The sequence below is a fragment of the Sinohyriopsis cumingii genome, chromosome 1 (genome assembly GCF_028554795.1).
Source record: "Sinohyriopsis cumingii isolate HCF-2022 chromosome 1, ASM2855479v2, whole genome shotgun sequence".
NCBI classification, from domain to species: Eukaryota; Metazoa; Mollusca; class Bivalvia; order Unionida; family Unionidae; genus Sinohyriopsis; species Sinohyriopsis cumingii.
Genome location: NC_142961.1, coordinates 103,173,230 through 103,192,929, shown reverse-complemented (window position 1 = coordinate 103,192,929; position 19,700 = coordinate 103,173,230). Strand labels below are relative to the sequence as shown.

The 19,700-nt window shown below is 36.6% G+C and overlaps 1 protein-coding gene across 1 annotated transcript in view; it reads left to right on the top strand.

Annotated features, from left to right (window-relative positions):
- The first annotated feature begins 6,634 nt into the window (after window positions 1-6,634).
- Window positions 6,635-19,700, top strand: part of LOC149807465 (uncharacterized) — a 496,731-nt gene continuing 483,665 nt past the window's right edge. Inside the window, exon 1 of the mRNA XM_089956330.1 lies at window positions 6,635-6,786. The gene's annotated coding sequence lies outside the window, so the exon portion shown is untranslated. The remainder of the gene's footprint in view (window positions 6,787-19,700) is intronic.

Below are 19,700 nucleotides of genomic sequence, written 5' to 3'. Positions count from 1 at the left end.
AAAATACATGAATATGGTCAATAAATGGTAACTGTTGTTTGTTTGTTTGTTTATTTTACTATATCGTATTAACAAATGCTTTATTGATACATGTATATATGACGTCAGATTTACCCACATCAACACATATGAAGAAAAAAATCAATAAAATATATAAATAAATACAAGTGGAATAATTAAAAGATTAACATACAGTTTAAGTACATCGACTAATGTTTATTACCTCAAACAACAACATGTTGGGCATACTATAAGAAGCAATATAATTTATGTTATTTTGGGATTTCCATCTAAAAACTGAAAGTCAGTCATTCGTAATATGAAAGTACATAAGTAAGCCCTAACCTTTTCTAATGTATTTTTTTTGTGGACACTTGCAGATTAATTTAATGTATGTATTTGTAGATGTTGAATCAGTGAGGACGGCTATATTTGTGTTGCGTCAAGGGTGAATCCAGCGTACTTTACATGGACTGTATCTATTTATCCATTTGTTTGTTCGTCTATCTACCTATCTGTCTGTATGTATCCACGTTATGTCCTACAAATCACTTTTCACAAGTATAAATGAAATTTGCAAGTGGACATCTTCGCTAGCAAAGGTTCCGATATGTTAACCCTATCTACACCTTGGCGGACGGATCGGATCAGATATTTCGGTGCTTAAAGTCCTAGACATCTTTTGGATTTCTTAGTTGCTTCCCTTAGTATGTAATGTCAATCAACCATCGTCGTGAAACAGCAGTGCTTGTACATCGGCCGAAAATGGTAGAGGCAATTGATTTTAAAAGGATACGTTGTAAATTTAATCTCGAAAGTGTGACTACATACCAGACAGAAGCCATTACGGGTTATTTGAGGGAAAGGATGTATTTGTACAAATACGGACCGGCAGGGTAAAAGTGCTTACTAATGAGTCCATCCCACTTCGGTACTCCCCTTCTCTCTATCATGCAGGAACAGTTCAACTTTTAACAAGTATTGATTAGATGCGGTCAAGGATCCGAAGCACTGAAATAACTGATCGATATGCCAAGGTGTAGATAAGATTAACATATCGGAACCTTGGCCAGTGAAGATGGCAACTGATATGTATTAATGGTGAGTTGTGTGTAGATTTTTCATGTTGAAGAAGCGGGAAGAATGTGCAGTGGGGTAAGCGACAGGGGTGATATGTTTGCACAATGTTTAGATAATACATATAAGGATAGGGACTTACCATAATAGGGCAGATAATCTGCAATTCTTGTTGTCAGCTGCTGTCAACTTTTCCAAGCTAAAAAATAGATCTTATGTTCTGTCCATCTTGATTAATTTGATTCCGTTCTTCAAAAACATGCCTTGATCGGTATAAGTGAAATATCACATTTATATTCTTTTTTACTTGTGATCACAAAGATATCTGAAACCGAAGGCTTGTTTTTCTTGTTAATGATAATGTTGCTGTCATTGATGTTGGGGCCAGTTTCTTTTAATAAGGCAAGGCGAAAAAATAAAGAGTTGCGCACAACCACTGGATTTCAGAACTGCACCATCAATCCCACTCGACAAGTGGCACATACAGGAGAAGAAAGAAAAAAGCATATCTTGCACTGGTGACTCGGCTCACATCATACCTGTACTCTTATTTGTATTATTTTTTCTGTGAAAGCCACATAACACAGAAGAAAAAGATGATACCTGCCTTTCTTCTTCTTCTTCTCTCTGTCTCTGTCTGTCTGTCTGTCTCTGTCTCTCTCTCTGTCTCTGTCTCTCTCTCTCTCTCTCTCTCTCCATACATACATACATACATACATACATACATACATACATACATACATACATACATATATACATACATGATATGCAGTCTCAGAAGTATTAATACAGAAATAAAAAGGAAATGAAATTGAGTGAGTTAGTGCACCATACGTATTGACTTGGTATCGCTCTCTTGAGGTATAACGGTACCAATTGCGCAAGTCTAGGTGGGCGGAGCTTAAGGTGTATGGAACATTGTATTCAGAATTAAAGAACAAAACTAGCTGTAATTGGTGCATTATGTAAGACTTGTACTTTCTGTTTGGCTTAAAAAAAAGTTGAGCCTCTTGGCAACATGTGAGTTTGTGTTAATTTCTATCTAGATCATATTTTGTATTTTTTATGATTTTTTTAAAATATGGTACACATGACTGAAAATGTGCTTGTTGTGACTAGATAACTCTTACCCCTGTCTAGTTCCAGTAGAGTTATCTCTCTTAAATGCAATGGAGTACCTGGTTATGTCATTGTCAAATTGACAATCTAGCATTGTTCTATATGACAGCGTGTGACATGCATGCCCAAGTAGGACAGAAAGTATATTTATTTCACAAAACATTAGCATTGAGGTATATGGAAAAACAATTGGTACCGTGATACCTTGAGCAGTAATTTTCTTTACCTTGCACGTATGGGGCCGTCCATTTAGTACGTACGCATGGAGAGGGAAAGGGAGTAACCCAAATGCATATGCAAGCGTATGGAGGGATGGGTCTACTGATAACGTACGTACGCATAGGGGTGGGGGTGGGGGTGAAACCTCGATAATAATTTTTCTAATCCGTAACCTGTCGGCGTTGAATTTTAGCGGACACTAGACAAACTGTTTAAAGTTACGCAGCTTATTTCTTTGATGCAGCCAGACATTCAACGTCGGTGGACTATCTGTTTTATTAAACATGTTAATATTATTAATCCTTTATGGTTTCTGCTTGGATTAAATATAGGCCGTTCTATAGAATTGGGGGGGGGGGAGTTTACGTACGCAGGTGTGTGTGTGTAAAAAATATGCATGTGTACAGGGAGGGGGGAGGGGTCAAGCTTACCCTGATTTTTGCGTACGTACCAAATGGATGGCCCCTGTAGCAACAGATGGGTATACAAATAAATTTTTTTCCAGAAATTCTCTCTCTCTCTCTCTCTCTCTCTCTCTCTCTCTCTCACACACACACACACACTAATAAGCGGGCGGATCCAGTAGTTTTGTTTTCTATATGACTTGTGCATGAGAGGCGGTGTTGGTGTGGGCACGGTTGTTCTTTGCTTAAACTTGGCAATTTCTGTTCTAACTGATTCGACTGAGCCGGAACCCTTCTGGCATTGTTATAGACACGCCGTGCTGTACTGTGTGCAGTGGGTATGGATCCATATGACACTCCTTATTTACGCATCATATTTATGTGATCTTGCCCGCAATTGTATTTACCATAAGAGCATACAAGTATATGATATTCACATTCATGAGCAACTATGTATGCAAGTATAGTACGATTTATACGATTTATCCGCCCACATAATACACTTGCTTTTTTAATAACCAGCTTCATTGCACACGACTTTTGTCATCGACATTACTAACGACACGAAGATTGATTTAAAGGCACAAGTTATGCTGTCCCATAGTCGCTGGCATGGTCAAAATACAAAATTGCTAGGAGAATTACATCTGTGCTGCTCTGTTTCCACCCACGTCACTTTTATTTTCTTATTATATTATTGCTGGCAAAATAGCGCCCATGAACAATACTGGTAGATCACATCTAAAATTGTGGTTGAGGTAGGCTTAGCTAATTTGCATGCGTGTCGCGCACGCAGAGGTATACACTTTTAGACATGAACTCCAGACATATATTTTATATAATACATATGTAATCAGACAGAAAGCAACATATTTATTGTGCAGTTTAACGTCCCGGTTGGAGATATTGATCCCTTTTGTTGATATTATTGCATGATTCATTCGGGTCAGTAGTCTTGCCAGAGTAAATTGCAAAAAAAAGTCCAGGACCATTATCTCTTAACCTTGTGTACATATACAATAAATGCATAAACCCCTCATTCGAAAAAAATTATGCGCGCCACTGGTATGCGTTTTTTTTTTAATCATATATTTTCTATTAGTGTTTTTATTTGGATGACTGACGATATTCCCATACAATGATGTTATACTCGTCAAATGTGACTAATGTTAACTTTTGGACCACAAATAAACAAACAAACAAATAAATAAGTAAACAAATAAGACAAAAAATAAGAAACAGTCGTTAAGCTCTTGAACACAACAGTGAGTATCTGTTGTATTTATGATCTAAATCTCTTGCACTTACCTTTTTTTTTTAAAAATTATTTTGCTTAAAACTAGACAAATCACGTGCAATTGAACATCCACGTTGACGAAATAGATACTTTAACCATTCATCGAAAATTCTACAACTCCGTATGGTTCCGATTGAACTTAGTATGGTTCCGATTGAACTTAGTATGGTTCCGATTCAAATTGAAATTAAAAATGATCTTCATTGGTGTTAAAAAGTGTATATTTCATCCGACATGAAAGCGCGACTATGACTGAAAATCACTAGTCTTGTTTACAGGAGTTTATAAGAATATAGTATAAATATCAGGGATACCGTATTTACTGAGGCGTTTTAAAATATGTATGAAATTATCGAGCTTTAATTCAAAGAGGAGATAAAAAAAAAATTGCTAGAACAACTCAAGATTTAAGAGCTTTCTTTTAATCAATGGTTTCTGTTCTATATCTAGTAAGAATTATTTCAAGCGGAGAAAATTAGAAAATAAAAAAAATTCTAAAATCGAGGTTACATGATGGATGTATACTGCTAAACTAATTATTTATAAGGAGAAGCCAATGCTTAGACATTTTTGTTGTTATCTACCCCTGACTTCGAATGATTCTTCAAAAAAAGACTACTGAGGTCTTCAGATGGAATTGAATCAGCTCTTCTAAAAACCACAAATACATGAAAACAATTCGCGCACATTCATTACGGAAAATGTTAACTTGATATTTTTATTAAGACATCATACATTTGTATTCTCTCTATACAATGTACAATGGGTCTCATGCTACTATATAATCACAAATCGTAATCTTTCTCAGACAGCACTGACATTAACTTGTATTAATTTTAACGTCGTACTTTCATACAGGGGCTGTCCTAGAATAGGTGTCAGCAACTGACGCACTAGGGCCTAAACGAACCAGGCAACGGCGCTCCTCCCCCTTCTCAGTTTTGGCGCCACATTTAAGTTGGCGCACTCGACTGGTTCGCCTACAGCAGTGATGTCCAACCAGCGGCCCGTGTGCTGGTTTTAAATGGCCAGCTAGAACTCGAGTAGCTATATGGTCGTTGCTTTTCAGTTTTCTGCTGCGGCCCTCGGCTTCAAGAAAAAAAAAATCAGTGGCCCATGGTGTCAAAAAGGTTGAACAGCACTGGTCTATAGCAAGGGGTCTCAAACACGCGGCCCGCCAAGCCGTATCCTGTGGCCCGCAAAATGATTGGTGTCACAATGTGCAATGAGAGAAAATAACGGTGGTGCGGACCTTGGGCCATCGAAAATGCCTTAATGCGGTCCTCTGCGTGGTTTGAGTTTGAGACCCCTGGCATAAAGGGACGGGACGCCCCTGCTTTCATGGCTTGTATCTGAATCTCCTGATAACGGGATAAACAACTCTGCACGATGGCTAAAGAAGAGATCAAACGGAAATACCTAAAATGCACCGTATACATATTAGAAGAAGAATGTTTCAAATAAATTTTTTTAATTTATTTAAATAAGCCTCTTTGTTTTATCTGATTTTGTCATATCACTAAAGTAATTTGACCTCGAATGATTTTATGTTATTCGTTGTAAGCAGGGGTGTAGTGCTGTTGGAACGCGTCTGAATGGCGTTCCCTTACTTTGTATGCGCTCACCAATGTGCCCCTCCCCCGCATATAAGTTACATGCGTTCCCTCACTTTTTATTACATTCTCTCATTTTTTTTATTTAGCACTGCACTACTGGTTGTAAATAGAGAATTCGCATACTGTCAGGTGTCCCAATATTTTGAAAATATTTTGTTTAAAACACAAGAAATGCAATGGACATTTACAAATGCTATTTGCCATAAAAGTATGGCTGCATGATGAATTTTCTGTACCAAATACGACTTAATACTGATCTCAGTTGCCATGTTTGCAAATGCAACAGACATATGGAAAAACAGAGTACTTAAGAAAATATACTTACTTTCTTTTTCAAACAATTATAAACACTGGAAAGATAATTTTTAAAAAACGTGGTGTTTGTCTGCGCTTTTGTTAAAAATTAAAATCGTCCAGATTCGAACGATTATTCCACTTATGATTTCAAACACTCGTTTCAGTCGTAGGTAGATAGACAGACAGACAGACAGATAGATAGACAGACAGATAGATAGATAGATAGATAGGTAGGTAGGTAGGTAGATAGATATACAGTAACTAAAGACAGATGGATATTTTTTCCCCAAAGATTAAAACTATCTGGAAGTTAGGGAGCTCACGGCTAATCAAGCAACACCATTTCGTGGGCTCTCATTGATTTGCAATAGCGATACGGATTATCAGTGAAAACTCGTTCGAATCTAGGGAACACATTTTCATGGATATAAAGTGATAGGAAATACTCAAGGTAGACATACCGGTAAACATGTCGAACTACGTTCTGACTAATCGTTTGTGACTATACCGGCGACACACACAGTTGATTTATTGTTCTTCACGTTGCGCACTGCACTTGTTCAGTAGTTAAAATTATTGACAGTTGAGAAGTCCCCACGTTAAAACTCCGATACATGAGACTAGGACTTTACTTCAGGAGTTGTACTGCAACGAAAGAGGATTGGTTTTAAACACCTACTCCTTCCTGTACATTCATACACACACAGGACTGGCAGTGCATGAACATTATACCTGTAAAATCAGCACGCATATAAGGGTAAGATTCTTAAGATACTTTGATCTTTTTAATTGCTTGGATATGTCGACAAGACATGGTGTGCGGGTGGCTAATCACTGATTTTCTCCCCTCTGCGTCTAAGACCTAGTTTAGAGATACAATGCAGTTAAGAATGATTACGATACAACGGTAAGATAATGCAAAATGGCGATCGTAAATAACGGCTATTCTAAATACAGCATTAATTTGTATATGCTCAAATACGGACGACACGGACAAACTGAGAAGACGATGACAACGATAACAATGAATATATCAACAATGACGATGTTATAATGCACCGCTGATATTTTAATTGTTAAAGAGGCGTTTAAGCGGCGCTGCCTTACCTTGTGGCAAAGATTCGAACCTCTTACTTTATTGGTGCATCATTGAAGTTGCCCAATCTGCCCGCATAAGTTATTAAACTCAGGGCGATATTTATTGTTATTTCTAAAACGTCAGGTTATTCCTGTCAATGTATGGTAATATAAAAATTAAGCCGTTAGCTTCGGGTATATGTAGTTATTTGAACATGCAATAGATAATCGCAGCTTGATGCTAAATCGGTCTTTTTTTTTAATTAACAAAATTCGGGACACTTTTGTCTATGATGTTGCACCTAATTTACCTGATAACTGTATGTGTTGGAAGTAGGTTGCTGTGGCCTAAGATCTTATGGGTTGATGAAAACAGATGTGTATACATTTAGGAACAATATTTAGCCAAACTGTCAATTGATACTGCAATTAGAAAAAAGATTGTTTAAAAAATATGTTAATATTATAAGGGCTAATCAGCTGATACATGCCACGAAAAGGCATTCTAAAAGTAGCGGTAGTTACAACAAACGAACGAGCATACAAAAAGTATATACGATGGATATAAAAAAAAAAAAAAAACACGCTAGGAAAATTTTAAATTCCTGTTCATTATATTGGCAGGTCTAGGGGTTCAAAGCCATTTCCAAAAACAGAAAATGCAATGATTAAAAAGTATAAAACTCAAATCATTTGTATGAAAAAAATTGCACGAACGTTACGTTCCGCTTACCTGTTTGCTCAGGAAGGTCTTCTTGAAAGCTAGAAAGTTAAATTAACCTAGCAATGGTTTCGTCCTCAAACTGAGATTTTTTAATTATCGTTCCTGTTGCCTTGTTTGGACTTGTGAGTTTTCCGCTGAACATTGGATAGGCATTAAGGATAAAATACAATTTTAATGGCCTGCATTTGCATGAATGTTTTTTCCACTGATGAAAAATTTAGGATTTCCTTAGTTCGATTTTCGAGAATAAAATAACGCCCATTTGAACAATTCTACAACTAGTTTTCAATTGTAATATACGTACGTCTCACAAAAATTCCAATATTATAAGAACTTTCAAAAGCAACATAATGTAAATTTCAGTTTAAGGAAAACTTGGGAAATTTCGTGAAACGTGAGTGTTTTTTTATTTAACCAGTAATAATATCGACTGATACAGAGACCTGTACATCGTGTTCAGGTGTACTAGATTGCACCATCAAGCAAATAGTTTATCCTTACTGGGGATGTTTAGGAAGTATGGCATTTTTATCTGGCATATTATTATCCATATAGAATGCGGCGTGCCTTCTTGACCTTCAAAATATTTAAAATGGTTGAGTCAATTTAAACGTTTCCTGGTTTTGTTTAGTAAATACTTGACCTTTCTCTTATTGACTTTGAAAATTATCTGCTTTTCGCATACACTATAATTTCTTTATTCTCCACCCCCCCCCCCCCCCCCGCAGTACTCTCTAGAAATATAGCACTTGTAACATAGAAAAAAGTGCATATAAACACACTGTCACCCACACGCTATTATCGTACTGTGTGTACATTGGTATATTATTGTACCCACATCACCTTACACGGCGAATCATTATTACTGTCATACCATATGTATTATTCTCCCCCAACTGCTAACAACGTAGACTCGGAGCAGTCGTCGCATAATACATCACAGGTCAAGGTCTTTGTTGTTTGCTAACTTAGAGATTTCTAGCACTGTATAGACCCTTAGATTCCAGCATATTGAAAAGCAGAATATCCTCGGTCTAGTCTACAACCTTCGCAGCAAACACGTCAGATCTCAAGGCCAATTTGCATGCACATAAACAGGTTTACTGATTGATTCTCATGTTTTCAGTCGGGTAAACCAGATCTGCGAAAAGCTAACTCAATTTTAGTCATTTTTTCGCAGGTTAAATATACAATTCTTACTAATTATATTTCAAAACGACTGACAAATTTGCGATTTTTGTTTCTCCTTAAATTCTAGAGTATATGAGTAAAGAAAACACCGCTCCGATGGCTTGAGTGGTTCGAACCCCGACCGAGTCATACCGAAGGCTTATCAAAATTGTACTAATATCGGTCTCGCTTGGCGCTCAGTATTAAGAGGCTAGTGTTAGGACTGGTCGGCCTGGTGTCTGTATAATGTGATTGGGTGGGACATGATGTCACGTGTGCGGCACGATGCCCCATTGCTAGATATCACTGCAGATGTAGCGATATGACTGAAAAATTGTTCAAGCTACGTTAAAAATCCAAATCACACACACACTAATATAAAAACACTTTGTATACATACATATTGTTACGTTTAGGCTCTTATAAAACGCAACAAGAAAAGAGTGAAGACAACAAGCTCTTTTAAAATTTAACAAAATAATGTATTTCCACCGAAAAACAAGGTAAAAATGAGAAAAAGAACGTATGGTTTTACGATTCAAATCTAAAAATAATCCAAGAATAATCCAAGAATTAAAAAATATAAGTCCTAATGAAACTGAGTTCGAATCCCGATGAAATCCAAAATGGAAGGCGATGACGTATGCTTTGGTCAGGGTCGTACTGATGTGTCAACAGTTCTTTGTTGAATCACAGAAAATAATATTCCAGTGTTTGAATTCTGTGTAACTATTTATAACTGTCCTTGTTCAAGAAATACTTTAGAGCACAAGTATTTCCAGGGAAAAATAATCTCTTGGAATCCAAATAAATTGAAAGAAACATAATATTTAGCACCCAAAACTGGCCACAATATAAACCACTTTTACTTCTCAAGTCTTATGGCAAGAAAGATTTCTCAATAAATCAATAATAAATCTAGCTACGGCGCAAAACAGATGCTCGGTTGTAGGTCAGTCCACAGGAAAAACCAGAATTTGAAACAATTGCTACATGTTATTTGTCATGTAATCCAAGTATGGCATCTATTTCACTTTATGAATTTTACTGTGAGAAAGAATTGTAATTTTTTATTTTTTTAAAGTTGTTTACTTCAACTCTTACTGATTCTGAATCAGGAACTAGGTCAGCATTAGATACAAAGTTTCTATAATTAGGTGTTTACGAAAACAGTAGGGTCGAACTGAATTTCTGGAAAATGTCAAATCCTCGGATGCGAGAGGTCGTGGGTTCGATCCCCGACCGAATCATACCAAAGACTTACAAAAATGTTACTAACAGTTTCCTCGCTTGGCGCTCAGCGTTAAGAGGTTAGTGTTAGGACTGGTCGGCCTGGTGTCAGGATAATGTGACTGGGTGGGACATCATGCTACATGCTACATGTCTGCGGCATGATGCCTTAGTGCTAGACATCACTATAAACTGCCACACTGCAGACATCGTAGCCATATGACTGAAAAATTGTTAAAGCTATGTTCGGTGAAGCATTCAGCTGCACTTGTACAAACATCAAAACCCTCGAGGTTTTGCATATACCCAGCTTTAATGTACAAAACCCTGCTGTGTCTATCCGCACCTCTGGAAATATGGAACTTTGCGCAAACCATCACGAGTCCTTTGTACGGTCTGCCTAATCAGCATGCGGTAAGTTTGAAATACCTTTCCTACAAAGAAAACCCGAAAACAAACCAATGACTGCGTACGAGAATAATTACAGGTATAAACGGGCGACTTCGTTTTGTAAAATAGCGGGGAAATTAAGAGACAAGAAAAGCTTCATCTTACAGTCAAGCTAAGAACTCTTTGGCAGAGAAGAACATGTCGACTAAATGAATGTTACGGACTGTCTAAATGTTGTCTGAAATTCAACTTGTATGGAGATAAATTTTCATAATGAATTTTTATCACTTCCAGTCTGTTGTTATATGCAGCTTAATTTTATAGTATTTGTTATTGGTATACCAGGTGAATACAGATTGGTAGTACAATCAACCTACCATCAACCTACCCAGAGTATGATGATTGGAAAGCGGTGGTGGGGGTGGTAAATAATTTTAAATCATTTAAAATCAACACATGGCTGAAAGAGTGTAAATTAAAGATTGAATGGAACTTAGATAGTGCGCGACGTCTAGGCGTGTGAATATGTCTTGAGCGAGAACTGAATGCAAAATGGTAATGTATATACATAGTCACACACACACACACACACACACACACACACATTTGATTTGTACATAACATTTCAGTTCCATCGCGCACTGATGCACACTTCCGATGTTTGAAGACTTTCCAATTATATTGCACACAATTTAGTAACATAACTGATTTGTGACCTTCCCACTCTTTGTGAAATAATAAGAGCCGATGTAAAACAAAAATGAGCCACTCCCCGTCTCCCGCTTTCATGCCGTCTGAATTCCAACAGATGTGTATCGATCGATAAAAAGACCTTTTATTGATGTGCAGCAGACAGTTGCATCGCGTTGTTGATGATGTAATTTTGTATTGCGTATTCATGAAAAACGAGACATTCTTGTTGCTTGCAGCTACGGGTGAAAATAGAGCGAAAGCTGTTCGTTGCTGGTGGCATGTGAGTGTGGTTCACTAGCTACGATGTCGTAGTCTCAACTTGATTTGTTGTGGTTGAGGTAGGAGTAAGGCTACTAATATTAGTACTAGTGGTTCACATGCTTTAAAATATAACATTTTCCGCTTCCTTTTCTTTATTTTAGGAGCCTCCCATTGACGTGGATTGTGTCATGTTTTCGTTGCTTGTAATTTGCTACAAACAATACTGATCCACCAATAACATTAACTGATGGAGTAAAGTCCCTTTGTTGGCACACAGCTTCTATACATGTCTAAAATTTCTTTTCTTCGAGAAGGTTAGGTCTCAGTTTATCACTGCCATTTTAAGTAGCTGAAACCGACTTCTTCGCTTCAAGAAATACACAGATTTACTGGTTATAAATTTACTACTGTTTTTTTTTTTTCTTCTTTCTTTTCTTCAATGGATTTGATTTGTTCTTGTGGGGTTGAGCGCCATTGTTTCGGCACAAGACAGGCTAAATATGTGGTGGCCAGTATATTTGGTGGGGAAGAACCTGGGAAGGCCCCGGGAATAAACACCGACCAACAGGAAGCTGCTGGTAAGCTTTCTCACTTACTCATATTGATCGAATCAAGACTCAAACCCAGGCAGACAGAAGTCACAGGTGCTCGACGCGAGCTTGATGTTAAGTAGACCAAGTTGTTCTCCACCATTTTTTTTTTTTTGGTTTGATTGGCGGCGCACGTTTCGGAGCCCGTAACTTCAGTTTGGTACAACGCAGAAAAGTCAATGATGGCTTAATGGATAGAAAAATATATCAGAAGTAAAACAAGCCATATAGTATGGTCGTGTACCTTTAAAGACGGAAATAGCAGAAGGAAATCGAGGGTCATGGGTGGAGCGAAGTATTTGGAAGTTCCGTACCTTCTCTCTTATATATTATGATAGAGAGGGTCCCATGTCAGAACGGGTCATCGGGGTAATCTAAGGTACTGTCGTCACTCTGTATGATTTTTTTTCTCTTTAGATGATTGTTTTTTTTTTCTTAACATGAAACTCGCATCGAGCACCTGTGACAGACGTGAGATGTGAGTGATCTTTAAATGCGAGGCATTTGACCACAAGACCACCCCACGTCCATTTTTTCAGTGGGAGTTGTGAAATATGATGGTGCTTTTATAACGATTCTGGGATATTTTTTCTTATATGCGATAATGTTATCGTGTTCTTTAATTCAGCAATCTCTCAGTTAACACTTCTTTTTCTCTTTTCGTCCTGAAAGCTTAATTCTAGATTTGACACATAATTCTGCATACAATTTTTTACAAAATAGGTACAATCCCTAAAAAAGTGTTTTCTTTGGTTGTGCAGCAGTCATAACAATTGAAAAAGTTTGGAGCTTTCCCTTGAAACCTGCAAGGAAAATTAACTCTCTTTTTCATATATACCTTGAATGATCCACTGAGATAGTAAATTAGTTTCAACAATCTAATTAAAATCATATATCCGCTGTCCTACTTCATGCGTAACAGCGGAGATCTGATTTTAATAAGATTGTTAGTTTTAGATACATGTATTTGCGCCTATAGAAAGTCGTCTTGATATAGTAGTTACGTCACTAAGTCGCGTCTGGTCTATCGCCGATGCCTTGGTTGCCAGTTTGCTGTTGCCATAATGTTTAGTTGGAAATGTTAAAAGAAAATCAGAGAACAGTACAGTGAGGTTAAACTATATAGTAAATAATGAATATGATTTAAGATCATGGAGATGTACAAGGAGCGAAAGTATAAAGCTGTTAGACTTCTGCTACCTACGTTCGAAAACCCACCGCTTGTCACAATGGAAAGATAACTATAATGATATGAATGATTCTTTACGCAAACTCAAAATTTTATCAATATATTCTTAGATACCACTTAGACGCGACCTTTTCCAAATGAAATCAAACTGTATGCAAATTAAATCCAACCATTCTTACATGCATCAAAACGTCCTGTCACTTTCAACCAACTCTCATCTTGTCGCTTGCCAACAGTGGCGTCGATAGAAGGGTGCGGGGGGTGCGGACCGCACCGGGTGACACCATCTCAGAGGGGTGACACCAAAATGAAAAATTGCAAATTTTACAGAGCACACATTGCTCGGTCTAGTCGGATTTTATAAGCGGATAACCGATCATAGTTAAGTACATGACTAGCAGGCACAGCAGTGGCGTCGCTTGGGGGATGCGGGGGGTGCGGACTGCACCGGGTGACACCATCAGAGGGGTCGACACCAAAATGACATTACTAAGGATTCTGTATGGTCTGTTACGGAAGGAGGACCATGGGGGTGACACCATGAGCTACCGCACTGGGTGACACCAACCCGAGTGACGCCACTGCATGCCAATAAGGGACTGCTGCTTTCACAGGTGTAGAGCTTGCATTTATGGCGACTTTATGCAGCAAAGTGGTCGACTATGGAAAAGAAATCTAAAAATTGTGTTCTATAAAGTGCAAAAAATGGCAAAAATTTGTAAATTCTGAGTCTTCGACAAGCAGAACGTAGAATGAAATCGGATTGTCACAAAAAGTTCGTTTTCCGTTCATTAAATTAAATGAAAGTATGTTTGATCATATCAGACATTTGTAATGAGGTCAATCATAACTTAAATTACGATTAGGCAGACCGTAAATTCAATTAACGGACCATCCACTGCCCGTTGGCACAAGTACCTAACAACCATGGCCACTCGGACAAGCTGGTAGCTAGGCAGTTCTGTTTAATATGGGTCTTGTTATTTACGTTTGTTGTAGGGGGCAAATATTGTTTGGTAGTAGCTATTAATAGATTCCTTATTTTAATTCGCACATGTCAACATGATCTGTAAATTCAGTAGAACTATTTAAACAAAAGAGAGTATACTTTACAAAAATTATGCATTAACACATTGAATTTTTGCGTGCTCTTGACAGTATAAGACTGCTGCCTTGCTTTTTCTGTGTCCTTTTTACCTTCCACCAAATATTTAAACTTAATTACAAATATACCGAGATAACGAACTCCATGGAATAAGTGTATACTTACGTATTTCAAAATGAATGCTAGAACCCGTCAACAATTTACAAATGTCCGTAGAGTACGCAATTTATTTACAAAAATATACACAAGTCAGATCGTCAGCAAGCACGTGACCTATCACTGACATGTAAAGACAAATGATTTAGTATATGCCTATTTTTAGGAAATGCATTCCATTCTTCCGTCTAATATTCATCGATGATAAACTTAAAGACAAAAAGAAGCAGATTGTGCCTTAGCAATAAATTGCCGGCAAAAGTTTTATTATTAGATTATATTTTTAAAACATCTTAGCATGTACATGTAGTCGACAATTATGCATTTATTGACGAAAAGAGAAAACAACAGTCTCCATAGATTCTTCCGAGAAATAGATGTTTTAGATGCTACCCGAGGGGTTTTCATTAAAAGCTTAAATTGAAAAAGACACACGCACACAAAAAATCATCACAAAAAAACAGACATTTGCAGCATTAAAAACAATAATTTATTTTATTAACAGATTTGAAGATCTTAAGAAAATTAAAATGGTAGAGGGAAAAAGTCTTAAAATATACATCCATTGTTATGAGCGTGTCAGTTATATTTTTGGTAGAGTTTATTAGAATGATTCTTCATAACTGACGTACTGTAGTGAAATGTATGAAATAGCCATCTTGTAATATAACTAATATTTAGTGCTTAAAAATCTTAGGAAACTAATAGCATTTTTAAAAAAAATAAAAAATAACTTTTTATAATCCGTTTATAAACTGGACAAATCGTTGCCAGTTCACATGTTTATAGAAGATATATTTTTAGAACAACCCGCTGAAGTTTATGTCTAAAATTTTATCAAAAGCATTGATGCAGCTAAATTTCATAAGGAATGCATTTTAAGCCGCGTAATCGCCTGTCGATTTTAGATTGACCATGCAAAGCGGCCAGGCAGAACTATTTTCGGGTACATTTTCTGTCACAGTGGATAAAACTTAATGACCTTAATTTAAGCTTAATAAGGTCATACAACTATCAAACCTTGAGAACTTGAAATTTTTAAACTTTACCAGGGCGTAGCTTTAACCATCTAATTGTAAAGAAATCTTATTCTAAGCAGCATACCGGTTGTTTCGAATAATTTTTAAGGAACGTGAGCATGCCCCTGCGAACATATTCAATTTTATAATCAATAAAGTAAAAACAATGTGTGGGTTATTTCCTTAGAAATATAAGTTTCAGTTATCTACCTTCGAAGGGAAGTTGAGTGACCGTAATGTGTCGTTTCTTTTTGTCTGAATGTCGTACTTGTTGTATACTAATTATTTACAATTTAAAAATATATTCTGTACCTAAAGATAAAAATTGGACTATTTGATTGTACATGAACATTTCGAAGCTGGTGTTTGTAACGCCAGATCTTCTCAGTTATTGTCACTGCTAAAGAAAACCCCAACTATACTGATCTACATATTAACAGCTGATAATACCGCTCTTATCAAATATCGTTGTTTCCATGCACATATAGCTTGAGACGATATTCACCTTGACACAATTAATTTCATAATGGTGAAGAAGATTAAAAGTTACGCAATATATATATCCATATCTATATCTATCTATATATATATATATATATATATATATATATATATATATATATATATATATATATATATATATATATATAAAGAATACAAATCATATTGCGAATAACAATCGTTTCAAGTGCACTGGATCCAGCAAGGGATCACGTGTGTCAGGGATTGTTAAAAGGTTGAATTCCTGTAGAAACAGCCATGTAGAGTTTCGCAAACATAACCGTTTTTCTGTTTTATTTGTTTATCTACTCTGTTTTGTATTTGCCTTTGAAAAGGACTCATTAAATAGTCGAAAGCGCTCAGGCAAGCTAGAAACTAGTTTCGCACTGTTCGTTGTCAGTTTATATATATATATATATATATATATATATATATATATATATATATATATATATATATATATATATAGAGAGAGAGAGAGAGAGAGAGAGAGAGAGAGAGAGAGAGAGTACAAATCATATGGCGAGTAACAGTCCTTTTAAGTGCAACTGACAACGAACACTGCAAAACTAGTATCTAAATAGGATGTGCACTTTCAACTCTTAATGAGTCTTTTTCAAAGGCAAATGCAAAAGATAGACAAGACAAAAATATGAAACAGAAAAACGGCCACACTTTCAGTGATATAACACTTATTGTTATTGCTCACAACCCTAAATGGAGTTCCGAAACCAGGAAAGAAACGGAATCTTACTGGATACACCGCCTTCGAACATTGAAACCAAGCGGATTAAACCAAGAAGACTAGAAAAAAACAGTCATGCAGAAATAAAATTATCTTTTGCAGCCGACACATTTTCTCTTTAAATAATTCTCTTAATTTGATTAATAGCCTATAACTGCTACTATAGCAATGAAATATCCGAGATATAATTTGCGCTTACATAAATTGAGATAAATTAACAGACGTCGTTATGACTCATCGAATTCTAGGTCAATAAAATATTTTCCAGCATCCACAAGAAGTTGAAATAAACTAGTTGAAATATAATAAATTTAAAGGTTTAATTTCTGTAGAAACCGCCATGTAAAGGTTTGCAAAAATAACCGTTTTTCCGTTTTATTTATCTTTTATATGTGTTGTATTTGCCTTTGAAATAGACTCATTAAGAGGCGATAGCGCTTAACCTAGCTAGATGCTAGTTTTGCACTGTTCATTGTCAGTTTATTGTATATATATATATATATATATATATATATATATATAGTCGTACAGTTATCATGCACCATCTAACCGTATGTCTGATTTCACTTTGACATGCCAATCCTTGATTTTCACTTACAAGAGTTTGCAACACAGCAACGTACCGGTTGTTTGGTGCTCATTTTTTGGGAACGTGAGCATGCCTCTGCGAACAACAGTTTAATTTTATAATCAACACAGTAAAATAGTGTGTTGGTTATTTCCTTATAAATACAAGTTTCAATTAGCTACCTTCGAAAAGAAGTTGAGTGACCGTAATATGTCGTTTCTTTTTGTCTGAATGTCGTACTTCTTGTATATTACTAATTATTTACACTTTATAAATATACTCTGTACTTAAAAATAAAAACTAGATTTTGATTGTACATGAACATTTCGAAGCTGATGTTTGTAACGTCAGATCTTTTCAGTTATTGCCACTACTAACGAAAACCCAACTATGTTGATCTACATAGATTAACAGCTGATACTACTACTACTACTACTAGTACTACTACTACTACTAATAATAATAATGAGGACTTTATAGCGCCTAATCTTTAGAAGCTCTAAGCGCTTTACAACATTAGACAACACATATAAGATAAAAAACATATAATCATATGATTACAAAAACAAACACCATGAAATTAGAAAACATTAAAAAAAACATGCTGAGAATATTTAAGGTAGGAAACATTATTAGGTCTTTAAGTTTGTTCTTGCAGTCGAAATAAGGAGTTTTGAGAGCCCTCTTGAATGGGATCACTGTGTCTTTGTGTCTAAGTTCAGTGGACAATTCATTCCACGTTGCTGGGCCCTGGTATGCAAAAGAACGCTGTCCATATGACTTTGTTTTCATACTTGGAATAATATACGAGTATACGATTGTCAGAAGAGGGGCGTAAGTATCTTGCTGGTGTGTACACATGGGTGAGGTCGGATAGGTATGTTGGACTAGAGTCCGACAGTGAAACGTAGCACAGAGAACAAATTTTGTATTTGATTCTGTAGGGTACAGAGCAGCGGGGAGGCGTGCTCTGATCGTGGTACTCTAAGTATGATCCGAGCAGCTGTGTTTTGAACTTTTTGAAGTTTCTGGAGCAGATATTGAGACTAACCAGACAGAATTGAGTTACAATAGTCCAGTCTTGAAAGTACTAATGAACACACAAGTGTTTTAGTGGCATCAACTGACAGATATTTGCGAATTGAGCTGATGCGTCTCAGCTCAAAATATGCAGTCTTGCATATGTTCATGACATGTTGGTGCAATGTGAGAGTACTGTCCAGAGTAACACCTAGGTTTCGTATTGATTGTGGGAATTTAATGTTGGTGTTGCTGATATTTATTGTTTGAGGTAAAGGATGTGAATGAGAAAGTCTTTGTGTTGTGATCAGAATGGTCTCAGTTTTATCGTCATTCATCTGAAGCTTGTTACATGTCATCCATGATTTCACATCAGAAATGCACCTCTCTACACTTTGGATGGTAGCATCAACTTCAGTTGGGTGGCTAGATTTGTATATTTGGGTATCATCAGCGTACAATTGGTGAGACACTGGATGATGATCTATGACACTTGAGAGCGACTGAGTGTACAGAATGAAGACAACAGGTCCAAGAACAGACCCTTGTGGAACACCACAACATAGATCAACTGGGCTAGAGTGTATTCAAATTGAAGATACAATTTGTGTCCTGTTGACCAAGTAGGACTTGAACCACAGTAAGGCTGTATCATGAATGTCAAATACATGCTGGAGACGGTGAAGTAATATATCATGGCCTATTGTGTCAAATGCTGCAGACAAATCAAGGAGGGTGAGGACTGTAATCTTTCCGCTATCCAACGCAGAGAGAATGACATTAATTACTTTTAGAAGAGTAGTTTCAGCATTGTGGCAAGGGCGATATGCAGATTGTACATTGCTAAAAAGACTGTTTGAATTTAGATGAGATACAAGCTGGGATAGAACAACCTTTTCTAGATTTTTGAAATGAATGGGAGATTAGAAACTGGGCGGTAGTTCTTTAAATCGTTATGGTCCATTGTTGGTTTCTCCAGCAGAGGCTTTACAATGGCAGTTTTGAAAAATGATGGGAATTCCCCGGATGAGAGAGAGGTATTAATAACATCAGTTAGTGAAGGCAATACTGGATCTAAGCACTCAAGCAGCAGTGATATTGGAATTTGATCAAGTTCACATGACTTTGGTGCACTCTTCTTCAGGATTGTATGTACGAAATCCATAGAGACTGGTTCAAATGCTGCTAATGGTTGCCGCTCAAATTCTGTATCCCAACTGTATGGTGACGACG